Source organism: Eulemur rufifrons, chromosome 1 (genome assembly GCF_041146395.1).
Source record: "Eulemur rufifrons isolate Redbay chromosome 1, OSU_ERuf_1, whole genome shotgun sequence".
Lineage (NCBI taxonomy): Eukaryota > Metazoa > Chordata > Mammalia > Primates > Lemuridae > Eulemur > Eulemur rufifrons.
In genome coordinates, this window is record NC_090983.1 from 19,059,173 (window position 1) to 19,078,448 (window position 19,276).

Genomic DNA, 19,276 nt, shown 5'->3' on the forward strand with positions numbered 1-19,276 from the left:
AACGTTTGTTACCTTGCAGAAAGCGGTCACGAGGGCCCCTGAGTGACACACCCCATTGCTTCTATGAGGGTGCAAATAACATTTGACCATCTCCAGCTGACCTGTCTGGCAGGGGGCAGGGGGTAGGGGAGTTTGTTCCGCCTGCACAGTAAGATTAGCTAATGTTTATTAAGCACTCGCTAGGTGCCAGGCATTTTATCAGCAACAAATAAACTCTCAGAGGTTGTTACTCATTATTTCCATTTTTCAGAAAAAAAGATAATAATGAGGCACAAAAAGATTAAATAACTTGCCCAAAGTCTCAAAGCTAGTGAGATTGGAAGGAGCCCAGATTCAACCCAGGAAGTGTGACAATAACGCTTGTGTGTGCAACTACTAGATGTCCTGCCAGAAACGGCAGTTTGGGGCTTCTGTCACACCCCCATGTCCCTGAGACCCGACATGAAGGGGTGTGTGTGTGTGTGTGTGTGTGTGTATGTGTGTGTGAAGGAGAGAAAGAGAGAGTGTGAGTGACTCAATAACTAGGAAATGAAAACTGGGCGACTTGGGCAGGTGCCAGCATCAAGAGCAGAAGGATGGGTGCCAGGCAGGGGTCTCATGGTTCTCAGACGTTCAAACAAGCAGATCTCGGCAAAGCACCCCTCTTGGGTTGGGGCCAAGCGGATCCCAGGCCTGGAGGATTGGCCTGATACCAGGAGAGTGCCAGTTGGCTTGTAGGCAGCAGCCCTTTGTCCCTGGCTGACGCCAAGCCACTTGGAGTTGTCGGGTCAGCAGATGTCCAGGCAGGGATGTGGCTGCAGGCGTCCAAGCTTGTGTCAGCCCGTCGCTGGTGACTCGGGCTTCCAGAGGGCCACAGTGGAGCTACTCAGAAGGAGGCCCCAGGACCACCGACAGCAGGATCCCCTAGAGAACTTGCTAAATGGCAGATTCCTTGCCCCCACCCTGCTGAATCACAGTCTCTGGGATCTGACCTTGAAATCTGCATCTTTAACCAGCACCTCTGGTGATTCTGATTTGCTCTCAAATCAGGGAATTACCACCCTGCAGAAATGCATAGCCCACCAGGTTCCCCGGCAGCAGACCCTGAATTCTTTGGACTACTTCCATAAATATTCTTATGGAATAATTTACTGTGGAAGTGCCTTCCAGAGGAGCCTATAAGGGAACCAGGGAAGGAGGAAGCCAAGCAAAGGTGTGAGCTCAGGGCAAGTCCTGCAAAGGGTGGCCATGTGCCAGGGTCAGCCTCCCCTCGTCCTGCGAGTATCCAGATCTTCATCACATCTAAGACTTTGTCAGTTTGCTGGTCCAAACTGGGCTTTTACTGGTGACTTTTTTATTAGTATGAAGAATGGTGGAAATGAGTTCTTATTAAATTAAAAATATTCACAATATGTGGATTGGCTCAAAGAGTTTAGAAATACTCAAGGATGTGAACCCATGGAGACCTAGGCCTGCACCTAGCATGGCTGCTGGGACTTTACCCCCAAGTAGTCCTGTGTCCAGCCACTGGTCAAGAGGGTTTCTAATGGCCTGATGCCAATTATCAGAGTGACAGGATCCTGCCTTTGGAATTGTGTTGCTTCTGCCTTGAATGAACCTTTGGTGGGAGGTCAGAGGATCTACAAGGACAGAGAACGGGGACTTATTTAAGCTAACAGAGCAGATGCCTGTTTAACTGTAAATGCTGATTTAACAACCATAGGTATGAGTCTGGTCTGAGACTTACTTGCCTTAGAACGTGGTGGCAGGGATGAGAAGGAACAGCTAGACTCTCCCAACTCAAGTTTCTGTGGCTCTACCAAGAGTTGTGCTTGAGTAGATTGACTCAGGTTGGCTTGTGACAAGGACAACCCGGGAGTGACACACTTACTATGGGACAAGCAAAAGATATTTCCAAGTGTTCACAGTTGGGGTTGGGGTTGCCTAGACCACCTGCCTCAGATTCATCTGAAGAGCTAAGGCCCAAATTTCTGGGCCCCTCCCTGGAACTAATGAATCAGAATCAATTCCGGGGGGGCGGGGGCAGATTTTTTTATTTTTTTTAGAAAGCACCCCAGTGATTTTCTGCACACTGAAGTTTGAGAACCTGTGCTAAGGAAATCTCTTCTCACTTCCCCACCCCCAGAGCCAAAGCTCATCACTGGTGCAGCGGACCCCCATAGAACGAGCATTAACCCATTTGTCCTTCCTCCTTGATTGCATCTCCCCATCTCCTTCTGAGAAGGGCAGAGCCATCCAGGAGGCTGAAGTTGAAATAACTTGGAAATGCAGGGGTGGGGCGGGGCTGGGGTTTTGTGAACTCCACTATTAAGGATTCAAGCAGGAGGGCACCCACTCCCCACGGGATCCTGCTGGCCTGTCGCCCACCATGGTCCTCCAGCAGCGGCTGCTAGGAAGGTGGTACCTGGCAGACAGCAAGTACCTGAAGGAAGTAGGGGTGAGAATGGCCCTGCAAAAAAAATGGTGCAACGGCTAAACCAGATGGTGCCGTCCCTTCTGATGGCAAAAGGCTGACCATAAAAACTGAGAGCACTTTGAAGACAGCACAGTCTTCTTCTAAACTTGGAGAGAAGTTTGAAGGAAGTAAAACTGATAGGAGAAAAGTTCAGACTACCTGCAACTTCATAAACGGTGCATTGGTTCAGCACCAGGAATGGAATGAGAGAGAAAAACACGGTAAAAAGAAACGTGGAAGACAAAAAAAGTAGCAGTGGATTGCATTATGGACAATGTTACCTGTACTCAGATCTATGAAAAAAGCAGAAGAAAAATGTCATCATGGCTTTGTACAGCAACAAGCTGCGAGAAGGAACAATCTCAGTTCAGGTAGCAAATTTTTCCACCTGGCTTGTTCATTTTTGTTTCTGTTTTTCATTACCATGTTTAATTATCTTTACCACAAACATTTTACATCCAGCTATTTCAAAGTGTTGGTTTAATTAGGAGTCTTTGGTTAGTAAATAAATGTGTATTTTTTGCTTAAAAAAAATAAAGAATTCAAGCAAGAGGCCAACACACCCAACAGAGCTTCTAGCTATTATTCCAACAGGAAAGTTATTATTCAGATGTATGCTTATAGAACTTTGTAAAGTTCTAAAATCTTATTAACTTCTCCCCGTGTAGTAAAACAAAGATGTGGGCAGGTAGGGTGGGGAGGTGATGGGCTTGTCTTACAGTGAGAAAATGGGAGCTGGGGGCCGGGCGCGGTGGCTCACGCCTGTAATCCTAGCACTCTGGGAGGCCGAGGCGGGTGGATTGCTCAAGGTCAGGAGTTCGAGACCAGCCTGAGCGAGACCCCGTCTCTACTAAAAATAGAAAGACATTATATGGACACCTAAAAATCTATATAGAAAAAATTAGCCGGGCATAGTGGCGCATGCCTGTAGTCCCAGCTACTCGGGAGGCTGAGGCAGTAGGATCGCTTAAGCCGAGGAGTCTGAGGTTGCTGTGAGCTAAGCTGACGCCACGGCACTCACTCTAGCCTGGGCAACAAAGTGAGACTCTGTCTCAACAAAAAAAAAAAAAAAAAAGAAAATGGGAGCTGGGGAGAGAGTGTCTCACTCTGCCTTTGTTGGGGGAGAAGCAGGACAAAGAACAGAATGGAAGGTGACAGCTCCCGGGAACAGAGAGAAGGAGGGACCCTGTAATGAGCAGAAATCACAGGAGCTGCCGTCCCTGTGCACAGACCCAGAGGCAGGCCTTGGACTAAGTGCTGCTCTTCCTAGATCCCACGCAGCTCTCCCAGCAAGCCAAAGACTGTGTCTAGCTTTTCTCTTTACAAATAAGGAAACTGAAACCTAGACGGGTTCAGTGACCCACCTGGGTCACTTAGCTGGAAAGTGGCAGAGTCCTGGAGGTGACCTGTAGCAGAAAGCGGCTCCAGGCACAAAAGAGCTGTGGCAGAGGCCTGAAGTGGGAGGGAGCGGGAGGGAGCAGGGAAGGTCTGAGAGCCAGAACCCAGAGGGGAACTCAGAATGGGGCACAGAGCAAGTGGCCAGGGGGCGGGAGAGGTGGTGAGGCCTCCCTCCTCGCTGAGAAGTCCTCAGGAGCACAAACCAACATTGATTGACTGCTGCTCTGTGCTGGGCATTATGCAAGGTGCTCTCTTTGCTCCCTGAGACTCTGGTCAAGGGAAAGAAAAAGGAAGAAAAATCTCATCAGTGAGTGAACAGTTGCAAAGTGGAGACACAGCAAATCTTGGAGCCAGAACCTGCAAACTCAGCAGCTTCTAAGTCCAGTTTGCTTCAGATTTCAGTACTTGAAAAAGCACGGGTCTCAGAAAGTTCTGTACTCCTCTTTCCTCCCTCCCTCCCTCCCTCCTTCCTCCCCTCCTTCCTTCCCTCCTTTCTTTTTTCCTGGCACCCACTATGAGCCAAACCTAAGAAAACAATTTCCCAAGCATCTTGTCCTCCAGTATGTCCATGACCCTGACATCCATCATGAGAAGTGTGAACTATCATCATTCCCATTTTAAAAGATGAAGAAACTGTCTACACTCCCATGGCTGGTCAGCAACCATGCATGGACTTGAGCTCAGACCTCTCTAAGTCTAAATGCCTTGGTTTTTGCTGTTTTTCTGATACCCTCTAGTCTCACCTTCACCTCTTCCTTTCTGAGGCAGCTGTTGAACAAACTCAGCCAGTCCCGTGAGCTCCACCAGCACCCCTGCCCAGGCTGCCACCAGAAGAGGGACGGGCCAGGACAGTGGAAGCCACTCTGGCACACAGCCCTGAGAGCACCAGTCAGTGGCCATGCCAGGGCCGGGCTCCAGCATGAACTAAATCTGCCCCTCCCTCCCTGCCCCCCCCGCCCCCCCCCCCGCCCCCGCCCAGCAAGGCAGAGTGGTGGGGAGCAGGAGATCAAAGGAAGGAACACATTAACCATCTGCAAATATCATGAGAGGTGTGAACATTGAGAACCAGGACACAATGTGTACCCACTTTCATGGCACCTGGGACTGGGGCGGGGCACAGGCAGAGCCAGCTGCTGCAGGGGCGGTTAGTGGGATAGAAGCAGGCAAGATGAGGAGGTGGGAGCCTAACTGAAAGCATCAGGATATGGAATTGGGTGAGGGACAGGACACAGCCCGTGGAAGAGCCAGTGGGATGAACTGGCGTGAAGAATTTTCAGCCTCGCCAGACCCTGGCAGGGAGAGCTCACTGCCCCAGCCTCTTGGCCGGGGGCTGCAGCCTGGGCTGAGTGGAGGATGGTCTCTGCCTCTGCCTCCCAGAGCCGAGGGACCCAGATGGGAAGGGAGATGAAGCTGGCCTTTGAGGGAAGGCCTGGGGTGGGGGTGAGGAGAGAAGCACTCTGGCCTGAGAGATGCATTTGGCGGCAGAATCTAGAATTCTGCCTGGCCCAGATCTGCACCACGTGTTCTTTTTGGTTTCTGTGATGACAAAGATAAAGAGAGAGGAAAATAGACCAATGAAACATACAGACCCCTCTCTCACCTCCCCTGACCCTGGAGAAAGCAACCCCATTGGGAGACAGGGGTTTGGAGGAGGCAGGCGAGCAAGTTCAGTAGAGGGCTCCAGGACCCGCCACGAGCAGTGACTGGGGCCGGCTCCGCCTCTCCCACCCTCTGACCTGAGAAAATGTTCAGGATCAGCTGCCCGCGAGGTGGACGCCAGCACAGGTCACCCAATCTCTGGAAGCGGCAGCCTGTCCCTTCATCTCCGCAGCTGTCAGGCAGCCTCTGCGAGAACAGGCTCTGGTTACAGGGGATAAACAGGCCACAGTGTCAGCTGGCCCTGGTCTGGCCCATGCCGTTGGCTCTTCTGACTTGGGGGTGGGGAAGGGTGAGGGGGTGGAGGAGGGGTTTGCAAGGCAGGACACCCTCTCTCTGTGCTCCCCAACTCTCCTCTCCTTCTCCACTCATCTCAATTGTCTCCAGAGACCGCAGATCTTCCTTTCCCAGGGTGATCATGCGTATGGGCCCCCCGTGACCTCGGCAGGGGCTGTGACGCATGTGAGTAGCCCATTTTACAAGCCAATCGGGTCAGAATCATGCCATCTGGGGCCAAAGACCACCCCTGTCATCTGTGTGCAGGCACACAGGTCCTCTCGTCTGAGTAACAGAATCCTCATGTGGGTCTGTCTCTCTTCCAGCTCTAACCAGTGGGACTGTTTTTGGCTCTATGAGACCTTCTTATACTCAAATGCTATCCTCTGTCTATAAAGTGTTCAGCCAAGACCTGCAGATGATCAGGGTGAGAGTGCACAGTGGAGGCATCCAGGGTCAACTTTGCACAGAAGGGGCCTCTCTCATTCTGGAAGAAAAAGCAGAAATGCAAGGCTATTTTCTTACCAAAGGGCCTCCCTACAGCCTTCAGAACCAAGGGTTGCTGGGGCTGGAATTCTTCCGCCTGATGGCTGAGAACCTCAGAAAGCAGATGCCATCTGGGAGGCCCAGCCAGTCTATGAATCCCTAATGCAGTGTGTATATCCCAAATAGGGCAGAGGAAACCACTGGAAGTCGTACCAAATAGTATTGATCCAAAGAGAGCAATCAGCTATCAAAAGGGCAGAGTCACTCAACTCAGCCTCAATGCCACTTCAAGGTCCCCGAGTGGCAGGCTTGTGGAATTGTACCTGTGGCTCTTACTTAACAATTATAATAGATCAATTCTAGATCCGAATAAAAGGCTGCGTTGCTGCTGTTCCCCAGCTGTGTGACTTTGGGAGTCTCTTCACCTCTGCTATAAAGAGCAGGGATCTCCAATCCTCACCCATCGATGTGTGCTGATCAATCCGCATATATGGGTGAAATGCAGCCTTTTTTAGTTTGAAGACAAGGAAAGACAGAGGTGATGGAGAGGATGGAGGCCTCTAGAAACCAAGAATGTTGAAGACCCTCCTCAGATGAAAAGATGAGAAAGAGGAGGCAGGGGACAGGTGACAAACTTCAGACTGGGCTGGGGATCCGGAGCGGGCGCTATGCATTTCCCGCGAGGCCAGGCCAGACCAGGCAGAAATGCTGTGGGTCTAGGCACACAGCTTCCAGGGGCCTCTGCCTTCTGTCATTTATGAAGTAGGTTTGTGTAGATTTCCAGTGTGGTGGGAGGTGGGGGGATTTTAACTCAGCTAACTTGAAACTTCCTTCTCAGGGATTAATCAAAGTATCAGCATATGACTGTGTGTACCCAGAATATAGGTCACAGAATCATGGAATGGTGTTGCCAGAAGAGGCCTTTGAAGACACCCTCTCATAGAAGAAGCACACACCCACACATGCCCACAGACACACACACAGGTGGCTTCATAAATGCATATTTAATGAGGACACTTCATTTAAGAGTCAAGGAATTATTCATCTGTTGGAAAATTATTGCAAACCTAGTATGCACTGGACGCTGTGTTAAAATTAGGCCAGATGCAAAAATTCATCTCCTAAAGCAGAGAAAACTTGATTCAGTGCTGTTTAGCAATTTGATCAAAGAGCTAAACTATTTTTAAAATAGCCCTGAATGATGATTTTTTTTCTCTACACTTGGACAGTCAGGCATATGGGCCTTGGCATAAAAATGTTCCCGAGATCCAAGTCAGGGTAAGGCATGTGGCTAAAAAAGACCTTCAAGCACTTCCAGTCTTTTCCATATTACTGGAAGGTCTTTAAGGCAAAACGAAGAAAAAGAAACATCCTTTGGTTCTGGTATGCACCCTCTGTACTTGCATCTGTCTCTTTAGTTGGCCAAAGAGTCTGCTAAAAATATAATGAAAGAAGACAGGTGGGGAGGGACAGAGAGAGAGGGAGAGTTGGAAAACGAATCCTGTTCCTTACTGCTTCCCACCACCAATTTACCACAATGTTTGAGCAGATCACTACCTGTCCCCTCTTTCCAGCCAGTTTTTGGCACTTGACTTGGATATGTATTAGTTTTTAAATAAAAGGGAAAAGTTCTTTCATTTCTACTCTTCCTATTGGGCTCAAGAGTCTCTGAGACTGATAAGCCTCGAGCTTCAAGCAGGTCTTTGTCCTGAGATTGCTGCCTCCCGAGGACCAGAAGGTGGGCTGGGGCTGGAGGGAAGGGTGTCTGAGCCAAAGCCCATCGTGTGCTGGGTGGTTTGATCACTGGGTCCCTTGGAGTCTGCTTCAGCTCTTCCCATTCAGTAAAGGTTACTGGAGCAGGCTGGGCCCACTGGGCTAGTAGAGCTGAGTCATCCATGGGAAGAGACAGCAGTGGCTATAAATTATCCTGTGTTTAAGGATGGCTTTCTAAAACCCTGGCTTTGGGCTTAGAGTCTTTATTTATATCTCTCCCAGGAGTATTTTTCAAACTCATGACAGTGCGCTGTCTTGCTTTGGGGACACTCCAAGCACCTGGTCTCCTCTATAAATGAGTCCTGCAGGTGACAGGACCCTAGAGGCCCTGGATTCTACCATCACTCACAGCCACACGTACAGCTCCTCACTGCCAAGGCCAAGACCCCATCTTGTGCATGGAAGTGTGTCCAACTTCATTGTATCATTGCTACACAGATAGCATTTAACTTTCAGACACACACACACACACACACACACACACACACACACAGAGACACACACACCCCTCTATATGCAAACTGCTACAAACCCCCCGGTTCCCTGTACATGTTAAAGACGCCCTCTGCTCACTGTGAAACGTGCACCACACTCCCCAGGATGAAGGGCCCCTCCAGGATCTGGTGCCCAGATCTCTGGCTCAGGACCACTTGGCAAGTGACCAAACAAATGTTTTCTGTGCCTTGGTAACTTGGTTTGTCGCTGTTGTTGCTGTACCTTACAAAGTGGATGGAGAGGGATAGAATACAAGCTGCCAGGTAGTTCACACTGTTCAGAACAATTTTTCTGGCCAGATCCTCACACGTCAGAGTGAAGAGCCATGTAGATGATGGTCCGCCATCTTGGATCATCTGCCAAGGGAAGTAAAATTTTTTGGGTGGAGGGAAAAGAGGGGGCAAGTTGTCTCCCCTGCTAAGAAATGTTCATTCCTGCATCCCTCTTTAGCCCACAGCTAAATGGTTTCCGTGTTCTCCACCTGCCCCCAGCCCTTTGTTTTTCCTTCCCTACTTTGTATCTAGATAATTTTGTGTAGCTTGGTGAATGAGTGTTTGTCATTTATTTATTTCCCTTGGTTTATTTACCATTATTCATTATTTTCCAAGTCTCTATGAGACAGAAAGAGAAATTCATTCTTCCTGCTTTTCTGAAAGAGACACAGGGAAAACAAAATATGTCACTTAGGGTCACATGGGGCAGTGGCCCTGATGAGTCTGAGTTCAAACCCTCCCCCAACCCTGCCTAGCAACTTACTTCTGGGGTGATGACCCCAGGTCCCTCTAATCCATCCAGCCCAGCATCTGTCCTCTGAGCACTGTGCCTTCTCATCCAGAGGACACAGAACTGACCCCAGCACTCACCCAGCCACCTTTCTGGGAGGCAGCACTCCACAGGCTTTGAGGCTAGGTCTGACAGGGTTGTCCTCATCTGTCAGAAGAAGGGATAGTTAGGGCCCTCCATGGTGACCCTATTGCTGATTGAACCACAATGCCATAAATCTGCAAAAATGTAAAGGTTCTACATTAGGTTATATAGTAGTTCCCCAATTCTCCCCTCTTCCCACCAGGTTTTCCCACTCGCCTTAACCACGTGCTGGTCACACACATTCCATACTCTTGTCCCACCACCATCTCTAGCTATCTTCCAGGCACTTCCTCACCCTGCATCATCAAACCATCTTTCTCCCACTACTCAGACATGACTTAAACTTCTTCTTCCACCAGCTTTCCCAGACAAATTGGGTTTTTTTTCCTCTCAACTTTACAAAGCACTAATTCTTGCCACAGACATCTCATGTCAGTGTTTGTGCCTCATCTTCCCGTGGCTGTTCAATGTTTACCATTCAGTTGTGCTTTTCCTGCCTTGCTGTGTACACTGGGCAGTTTCCACTCATCCCTCCAGGTCCAACCTTCTTCATCCTGCCGAGTGTCAGGAGGCCAACCCTAGGGACCATGCCAAGGGGCACCCTGGCTCTATGGTTTGTATCTGGGTTTGGCCAATGGGAGGCCCCCAGGAGGCCAAAGAGAATGAAGACAGCGAAAGTTGAGAACTGATTCCCTGTTCCTTCCGGGTAGCGTTGTCCCAGGTTGTCTGGGCTCCTTATAGCTCCTGGTACATGGTCCTTTCCACAGAGCTACTGCATTAGCCTCCTGTGGCTGCTGTCATGAGTTACTACTCTAAGTGGCTTACAAACAACAGAAATTTGCTCTCCCACAGTCCCAGGAGGCCAGCAGTCTGGAATCGAGGTGTTGGCAGAGCCATGCTCCCTCTGGGGGCTCAGGGAGAATCTGTTCTCTGCCTCTTCCAGCTGCCGGGGGCTGTCAGCATTCTTTGATCTGTGTCTTCATCACTCCAATCTGTCTCTGTGTTCACGACGCCTCCTCCTCTTCCCTGCATCTTCTCCTCTCTGTCTGTCCCAAATCTCCCTCTGCCTTTCTTTTATAAGGACACTTGTCATTGGATTTGGGGTCTACCCAGATAAACCAGGATGATCTCCTCATCTCAAGATCCTTAACTTAAATAGGTCTGTAAAGACCCTCTTTCCATATAAGGTCACATCCACAGGTTCCAGGGATTAGGATGTGGGCATATAAGGATTGGGGTGGGGGGGGGGGTCTCTAGGTTCCAGTAATTGTCCTTTCTCCTCCCGTTTCAGGCTTGGGGGTAGCAATGCTGGTACTAGCCAGGGGACTCTGCACCATCCCTGGTAGGATCCCCTTTGTCCTGCCCACACCTTTGCAAGCAACACCTTTATTAAATGCTGTTCGAATTGCCCTGTTGTAATGTGCCATCTGCTTCCTGCCAGGACCCTGGCTGGTACAGGCAACTCGAAGTTAAAGGCATCAGGTAAAGAGTCTATGTGACTTTCTCTGTGCAGGCCCCCAAAGCAAAGTAAGGGAAAGTAAAGGTTTCTGGATGACAGTGCAAATGAGAATAAGAGCTCTAAGGCTCCAAGGGCCCAGACTTCAAGGGCAGCATCATAGCGAGAAGGCTCCACGCTTTGCATATTTTTCCTTCCTAAACTAGATCACAGATATAAGGTGACAGGGTCAATGAGAATGATTCTAGGTTCTTTCCAGACTCTTTCTGTCATGGGGGTCCCAATTACTTTCAGCTGCAAGGAAATGGAACCAAATGCCCCTCCAATCCTGACTCAAATGTATTAAGTGGTGCCTCTCAAACTTTAGTGTGTACCTGGAGGGCTTGTTAAAAAGCAAATGACTGGGCCCCAACCCCAGCGTTTCTGACTCAGCAGGTCTGGGTAAGGCTCAAGAACTCTCTTTTCTAACAAGTTCTCAGGGAATGCTGATGATCTAGTCCAGGGACAAGACACTGAAAACTACTGGTTTAAGCAATACGGAAAATGTACTCTCTCATAAAAAAAATGCCCATGAGAAGGTGGCCCCAGGGTTGGTTAATTCAGTGGCTCAACTAGATCCTCAAGGAACAGGTTCGGCTCTGCTCTGCCAGCCTTGACCTTGACTAGGTCTTCCCTGCAGCAGGCTGGGTCCAACAGCTTCAGGCATCCCTCACAGACCAGATAGTGGCCAGCATGAGATTCCCCTTTTTAAGGACTGAGAAGTCTTCAGGTGGTGTCTCCTTATACCACATTGGCCAGAATTACATCACATGCTTATGCCTAAACCAATCACTGTCAGGGAGGGATGGGACTGCTATGATTGGCTTCCACCAGTCAGTCACAGGAAGGAAGCGTTGACAGCACATACATTGATGGGCTCTGCTGACAATGAGAAAAGGACCATGTGGCCTGCTTAGGTCTTTGCCTGCTAGAGTACTTTTTGGTTATTGTCCACTCAGCAAAACTTCCCATCCTCTTTCTTCTGGTGGTGGAACCTGAACTTCTCCTTGGACGGGTGGGCATTTGACCAAGGACTAACAAAGCCTAATGGTCCATATTCTGCCAGCAGTGACATGTGGCCCAAGTAAGGAAACTCAGACTTCTTCCCTGGAATTGAGCTAAGAATACTGTAGGGTAAAAGGCATTCTCTTTCTGCAGGGATTGCTAAGAGGGGCTTGCTGGTGGTCATGTGCCTCCCAAGAGAAGAAAGCCTCTAGGAAGTGGTAGAAATTAATTAAAAGTCAGAGATAAGCACAGATAAACAGGTATGGGCAAACAATGATGAGAAAAAACCTTGGCTCCTGCAGCCTCTTCCCTTATTTCTGGGAGGCATCTCAGTGTCCTGCCCAACTCTGGCAGAAATGTCTCATTTGTCTGCACTAATTGGGAGTTCCATCTTTGTTGCATGCAACCCAACGATTTCAGACTTAGAAACAACTTCTATCATGAAAAGCAGAGAGGAAGGAGGTATGAGAACCACATAAGGATGGCGGTAGCTGTACTGCCGTGGCTCCCATCTTGAACCTCTACTTCTGGTCACATCATCCAGACTGGAAACACACTGAACAGAACCCCCACTGAAGACTGCAGCCCTCAACCCACTTCATGACTGGCACCCAAGCAAAGCACAAGGTCCCTAGGAACTTCAAAGACAGGGCAGAGAGAGACAAGACAAAGCAGGCTTAGGGGACACCACTTCTCTCTTTGCAGAAGGAGCAGTCCTGGCCACAAAGATGAGGGGGCATAAGAAAACAGCCTGAACCCTCAGTGTTGCTCTCACCTCCTCCAGCTGCCACGAGGCTGAGGGCAAGGTCAAGGCATCCTCCCGCAGGTACAGGTGTAGACCAAGGACTTCTCCATGGGTGGATTTCATGGGGAGGAGGACCAACCCCAGACCCAACTAAGTTTCCTTCTGGGATTTTTTTTCCCCAAGGAAAGAGAATTCCCCAGGCCTGTGCTAAAACAGAAAGTTGTTTGTTTATATTAAATTTTTTATTGATACCTAATTAGTATACATACTTATAGGGTACGTGTGATATTTTGATACATGCAAACAATGTGTAATGATAAAATTAGGGTACCCATCACCACAAACATTTATTATTTATTTGTGTTGGGAACATTTCAAATCTTCCCTTCTGGCTATTTTTAATTATACAATATATTGTTGTTAACAATTGTCACCCCATGGTGCTGTCAAACACCACACCTCGCTCCTTCTGTCTAACTACATGTTAGTACCCATCAACCAAGCTCTCCTCATTCCCCCACCTTTTACCCTTCCCAGCCTCTGGTAGCTGCCATTCTACTCTCTACCTCCATGAGATCCATTTTTGTTATCACCCACATATCAGTGAGAATATGCAATATTTGTCTTTCTGTGTCTGGCTTATTTCACTTGACATAATGACCTCCAGTTCCATCCATGCTGCAAATAACAGGATTTTATTCTTTTTTTACTGCCAAATAATATTTCCTTCCATAGTATTCCATTCCATGTTTTCTTTACCCATTCATTCATTGATGGACACTTAGGTTGATTCCATATGTTGGCTATTGTGAATAGTGCTGCAATAAATATGGGGTACAGGTATCTCTTGGACACACTGATTTCCTTTCCTTTGGATAAAAATCCAGTAGTGGTATTGCTGGATCATAGAAAAGATGAGGCTAAAATTTGTATGTTTGTTTGTTCTTAATAATCTTCCTGGTAGAGTATGCAAAATCAGCAAATTCTACCAAGGCAGCAGAGTTCTGCTCAAATGTTTCCATTTCTAATGATTCATTAGTCACAATAATTACAACTGTTGCCCCCACTCTATTTATGGACACCTACTCTGCCCCCAACACTGGGCTGAGCCGTCACAAAGAATTCACATGCTAATGTGTGGGATAGTCTGCATGACCCCGCCACAGTATAAGAGAAACAAATTTATCTTTTTCTTTCATTGGCAATGGAATGATAACAATTTTTACTTATCTTTTTCCTTGCTGCCATCCATAGATCCACACCCATTAGAAATCCCAGTAGGAAAAGGAAGCAGGGAAGGAGCTAAAGAAGAGAGAGGAGAGAAATGCTATCATTTGGTAAAAACCCGAGTTAAGGAACCTCCCTTTTTCTAACCCCTAGAAGGCCTGGCTGGAGGCTTTCTTGGCTCCAGAACCAGGGAGCAGATCCCCCACACACACAGAGTCACTGATGGACTCCCCAGCCAACAGACCAGGTGGTAGCTGGGGGGCCCAAGGTGGGATTTTGGAGAGAGAAACATAATAGAAAAGGAAGAGAAACAGGTGTGTGTTTCAGCTCCTGTAGAAATACTGTTTGTCCTTCAAGGCTCCCTTCTCTGTGAAGTTTTCTCCAAACTCTGTCCCATCCCACCCCACCCCACCCCCTGTCAGAATTAACTGCTCTTCCTTTATCCTGCCATAGCCGTTAGGAACAAGAGTGATAACGGAGGACTTCTGCGCATGAAAAGGGTGCATGCGTCTAAAGCAGAGTGCAAAGATGTCTACAATTCTTTCCCCTCCTCCATCAGGGGCCAGAGCCTCTTACTCCAGCCCTTAAATCCCTGGAACTTGCTTTGGCCTTGGAACTTGCTTTGGCCAAGAGACTATGCCACAGGTATCCAAGCCTGGCCGTGCCACCTGAACAAGCCCAAGCCCCCCCTGGGGCATGATGAGAGAGCATGTAGAGAAAGGCTCCAGTCATCTGGGCTGTCATCGACCAGCCTGGCCCACCAGCCAGCCCACTAGCCCCTGAGCAAGTACATCTGGGAGCCGCAGAGCCGGGTCCCATCCAGCAGGACTGCCAGGCTGTCCCTTCAGCTCCAGCTCCGGAGCAGCGAACCTGTCACACATCGCTGACTGTGGGGGTGGTTTATCATGCAAAAGCTAACTGATACCGTGTTGCTGTCCCCCTGAAGGCAGTGCCAAGAGGCTGTTAATGTTAGGTCTCTCTATTGAGAGACTAATCTATTCCTGGGACAGTCCTGATTCTCAGCCGAAGGTCACCGACTGGAGAGGCATAGGGCAGCATGGAATGGAACTGAAATGTGGGTAGAGGGCCGTGCGCACGCAAAGCACCCCATGCGTGCGCTAATGGAACTATCTGGCGTTCCTCCACGTCCCCAAGGCTTGTGCTTGGGAAAAGGGTTACCTGATCTCCACTGCCTTTGTCTATCAGTTCATTCAGGGCTGGATTAATCCCCCGCTCAGTTTCTCCCCCACGTCTCCCCACCCCTCCCCAGTCTGGCTGCCCAGATGATGTCAGCAGTAACCAATCTTGCAGTCGGAGCAGTGAGCCGGCTAGCTCACTTCTGTGTCCATTAATCGAAGGCAAACACTTTAGAAAGAACTGGAAAATATTACCAGCCACGCATTCCATTCAGCTCCCCCATCCCTTGCCCCAGTCTCCTCTCTGCAACACAAGCACCCTAACCCCAAGAGACCAGAGCTGGGAAGTGCTGAAGCCAAAGAAGCAACTGGAACTGTAGCCCGTGGCCCGATGGGCTGAGCCACGAGACTCCTCCGGGCATGAGACCTATCCGTGGGAGAGACAAGCTGGGGAAATCTGGAGAGCCCCACCAGCCACCCCCATCCCCAGCCCCCTCCACTAGAGGGGCTTTTCCATTTGGTACCAATGGAATGGGTATTAAGGGTCAGAGTGCCAGCATCAAGATTGGGGAAGGGGTGGCACAGAAGGTCCCTATGGCTTATTTGAAGTTGTCAGACTCCCTTAAAGGGACACCGTGGGGAATTGAAGTTGGTGACTTGAACGAATATGGGCAGACAGAATCTGGTCTGTTTGCTGAGGTTTTCAAAATCCTTCACTAGGATTTTGAAATCCTAGTGACACTATTTCTCCTAACATCTAATCTGGGTGTGGAGAATTCTACCACTACAGAGTCAGCCCTTCCTGCCTTGGACACTTCTCTTTGAAAGTACCCAAGAAAAATGCACAGTAACACCCCAGATTGACCCCTCAAAATCTGTGAGGTCTTAGGCAAGCCCCCATCTATGTTTGGAAACTAAATACAGGACTAAAAGCCTCACTTTCCCTCTCTGCAATGTGCAGATAAAAATGCAGCCCTACCTCACAGAGTGGTTGAGCAGAATAAATAAGATAATGTCAATAAAAGCTGGTCACACAATAATTTATGAAAAATAAGTGCTGGATGGGAACTTTGTACTTTCCACTCAATTTTGCTATGAACCTAAAACTGCTCTAAAAAATAAAAATTATGAATTGTTTTTAAAAGTGCTAGACGAACGCATGTTGAACGAATGCTAGGTGACCGGGCTTCGTTTATTCAGTGCTTGCAGGCTCTAGGAAGGCAGAGCAAAGCTGAAGGTGGCATTTCTAGCCTACAGAGTCTGTGAGAAGGGTGGATTGTCGGTCATCGGGGTGGGGGCATGTATCTCCTCAGGACAAGGTTGTTGGCAGTCCCAGCCTAAAGATAAATTGTGAACCAGGGATGAGAGAAAGGAAGGAAAATGGTTCTCATTGTCTACACGTGTCTGCCCCACTCAGGGCCAAGCACTCAGGAAGGGCTATTCCAGAAAGGGAAGACAACGAAGTGGGTGTCTCTTATTCTATCTGCCTGGCACACCTCCTCCCTCCTTCCGAGAAATGCATCCCCCTTCCTTTGGGATGTCTTTTCCCAACCCCAAGCCTGTTGGATTCTACTAGAAGCTCCCGGCTGTGAAAATCTGCCACCCATGATGGCAGGTTGGGTACATGATCCAAGGCAAGACAACGCTTCCCTGAGACTTCCTGGAGCAGACTTCAGGGGGGAAAGGCAGGTTCTCTTTGGGGAAAGACGGCAGGCTGTGAAGCTTGGGGGTTGGGGGCACCCTTGGTTCCAAAAGAGGGGCAGCCTTAGCAGTCAAGACCAGCACACAGGCAGAAACCAAACGAGGGGCGAGTCTGGCCCTTTGTCTTTTCCCTGCTCCCAGCTGTCCCCGAGGCCAGCTGCACTCTGCCCTCCCTTGGTTTGGTTACAGGAACCAAAAAATCCGTCTTCTGGTGTGGGCTGGCTGTGGAAATTCTGCCATTTGTGACTAGCATAATCCTGACTACTACAACTCTGTCCTTCTCCCTCAAAAACAGTAAAATCCACTGGGAGAGAAGGCACTAGAAACAAAGCAATTAGAAAGCCATGCAAGATAGCACTAGATTACATAATTTTGAATTAACCCATCCTTGCACCTATTTCTTTCTTTCTTTCCTTCTTTCTCTCTTTTTCTTTCTTTCTTTCCTTTCCTTTATTTCTTTTTTTTCTCCTACTTTCTCTTCTTTTCCTTCCTTCCTTTCTTTCTTTCTCTCTCTTTCTCTCTTTCTCATGGCATTTTTCCCCAACTAGCCACTGAAAATGCAAAGATAAGGAAAACATGCAGGTGAAAAGCCCACAATCTAGCAGCCCACAACCATAAATATCACTTTCAATATTACGCAATTTATACCTGGTAGGGGTGTAAACCAGCACCAGGGTTGCATAGGGGAGGGTTAACTCATTCTGAATGTCAAGGGAAGGTGTCACCAAGGCAGGGTTATTAAAGGTGAGCTTTCATGGGTTTGATAAGAGCAGAAGTTGGGAGTTTACAAGAATGTAGATGGCATAAAGGAGGCATAAATCCCAGATGATTCCAGGGATGGCCAAAAAGAGCAGGAACCATCATAGCATTGGCCTCAGGGAACCTGGAAGAGTGAGGCTATTTAGGGTCCAGGCAGCACAGGAAGCCAGAAGCCCTGCCCCCATCATCCACCTCCACCTGTGTCTGTATTCAGATGCTCTGCCATTAGGGGGCCAAGTGCCTGGCCCCAACTCTTCTTTCTGTTGCCAGCCACCATCTCATCCTGACTCTGAAGACCCTGTCCCTATCCTCTAGGATTCTGCTTACCCACAACTTCTGCTCTGGCCCACTGGGGCATCTCCTGCCACAAATTGACATGTTCCTGTGCTTTCCCTTCTGACAGGGAAAAGCAGAACATGCTAGGCAGGCTAGAGCCCTACACCAGGGGTCTGTAAAACGCAGCCCTCGGGCCAAATCTAGACCACCACCTGTTTTTGTAAATAAACTTTTCTTGGATCACAACCATGATCCTTCATTTACATGTTATCTACAACTGCCTCTGTGCTTAACAGCAGAGTTAGACAGTTGCAGCAAAGACCACTGGCCCAAAAAGCCTGTAATTTACTATCTAGATCTTTTCAGATAACGTGTATTGGCCCCTGCTCTATACCATACTGCTTCCTCTGGACTTTAGTTCCAAACTCCCCAATATCAAATTTTATGATATGTCTAAACTATTTGAATGCATCTAAAAAATTGGCATTTGGGAAATATGAAACCCTCCTAGTCCTTGTCAGATAGGACTAAGTAGACAATGTGGTCACTAACCTGGCTTGAGCCATAGGAATATTTTTATAAAAAAAAACTAAAAAATAGGAAGAAAAATAGCTCTTCCCGTGATTTTCACTTAGAGCATTTTAGGAAAATTCTTTATTACCCTCTTTTTTTATTGCACACTCAGGTGGGTCATAGAACATTTTTTAGAACCTTGAAAGATCATTGTGTCACCTGTCACCCCTGAGTCCTGCAAAAATTCTGTCCCAGCCCATTCTGGAGTAGTGAAGCTGATCCAGTTTCTAAAGATCTCCCCCAAAGAGCATTCACAGCCTTCCCCTTCTTGTCCCATCTGGTGTTTAGACCTATCCTCCCCCGTGCCCACCCCCACCCCCTTCCTGAGCACCTGTTACTACAACAAAGAGAAGCTCAAGGTTGAAGTTTCTGGGCCTGTCCAGGTGATAGACCGAGGCCATTCAAGAGAGATAATGCCATTTGTTGGTTTAGCTCTTTTCAATCATCAGGGAGAGCTTTGGGTGGGGAGAGGCATTCAGAGAGCTCCAGGGATATAAAAAGGTGATTATATTTAAGTGGGAGACCTGTCACTAGGCAAAGCACTCTGCCAGCTGATGTGCAGGCAACTTCAATGGCTCAATTGCGGCAGGCAGGGTGGGATTTGTGTGGCTCTGGACAAAGACAGCTGCAGCTCTCCTAAGGGGACAGGCCTTCCTCGGTCCCTCAGATCTGGAGAGAGAGGTTACAGGCTGCCCAGCAGAAGGGCTCCCAGGGGGTGAGGGGTAGGGTGTCAACCCTGCCTAAGCCATGAGCGATTCAGGCCGATATTCTCAGACTCTTGGAAATCAGTTGTGCAAGAACTCCTCAAAGACCCAAAGATTTGAGGTTTGGAATGCTTAAAGATTGAGGTTTAGCTTAGAGTTTTTATTTGCCTGTTTTTGTTATTCTAGAGCAGGGGTCAGGAAACTTTTTATGTAAAGGACCAGATGGTAAATATTTTGGGCTTCGTAGGC

General features: G+C 48.5%; 1 long non-coding RNA gene across 1 annotated transcript in view; it reads right to left on the reverse strand.

Moving 5' to 3' along the window:
• Positions 1 to 5,320: 5,320 nt before the first annotated feature.
• The window catches only part of LOC138391408 (uncharacterized), an 89,105-nt gene continuing 75,149 nt past the window's right edge, over positions 5,321 to 19,276 (reverse strand). Inside the window, exons 6-7 of the long non-coding RNA XR_011234844.1 lie at positions 8,762 to 8,895; positions 5,321 to 5,389 (exon numbers count right to left, since the gene is read on the reverse strand). This is a non-coding gene — a long non-coding RNA (uncharacterized lncRNA). The remainder of the gene's footprint in view (positions 5,390 to 8,761; positions 8,896 to 19,276) is intronic.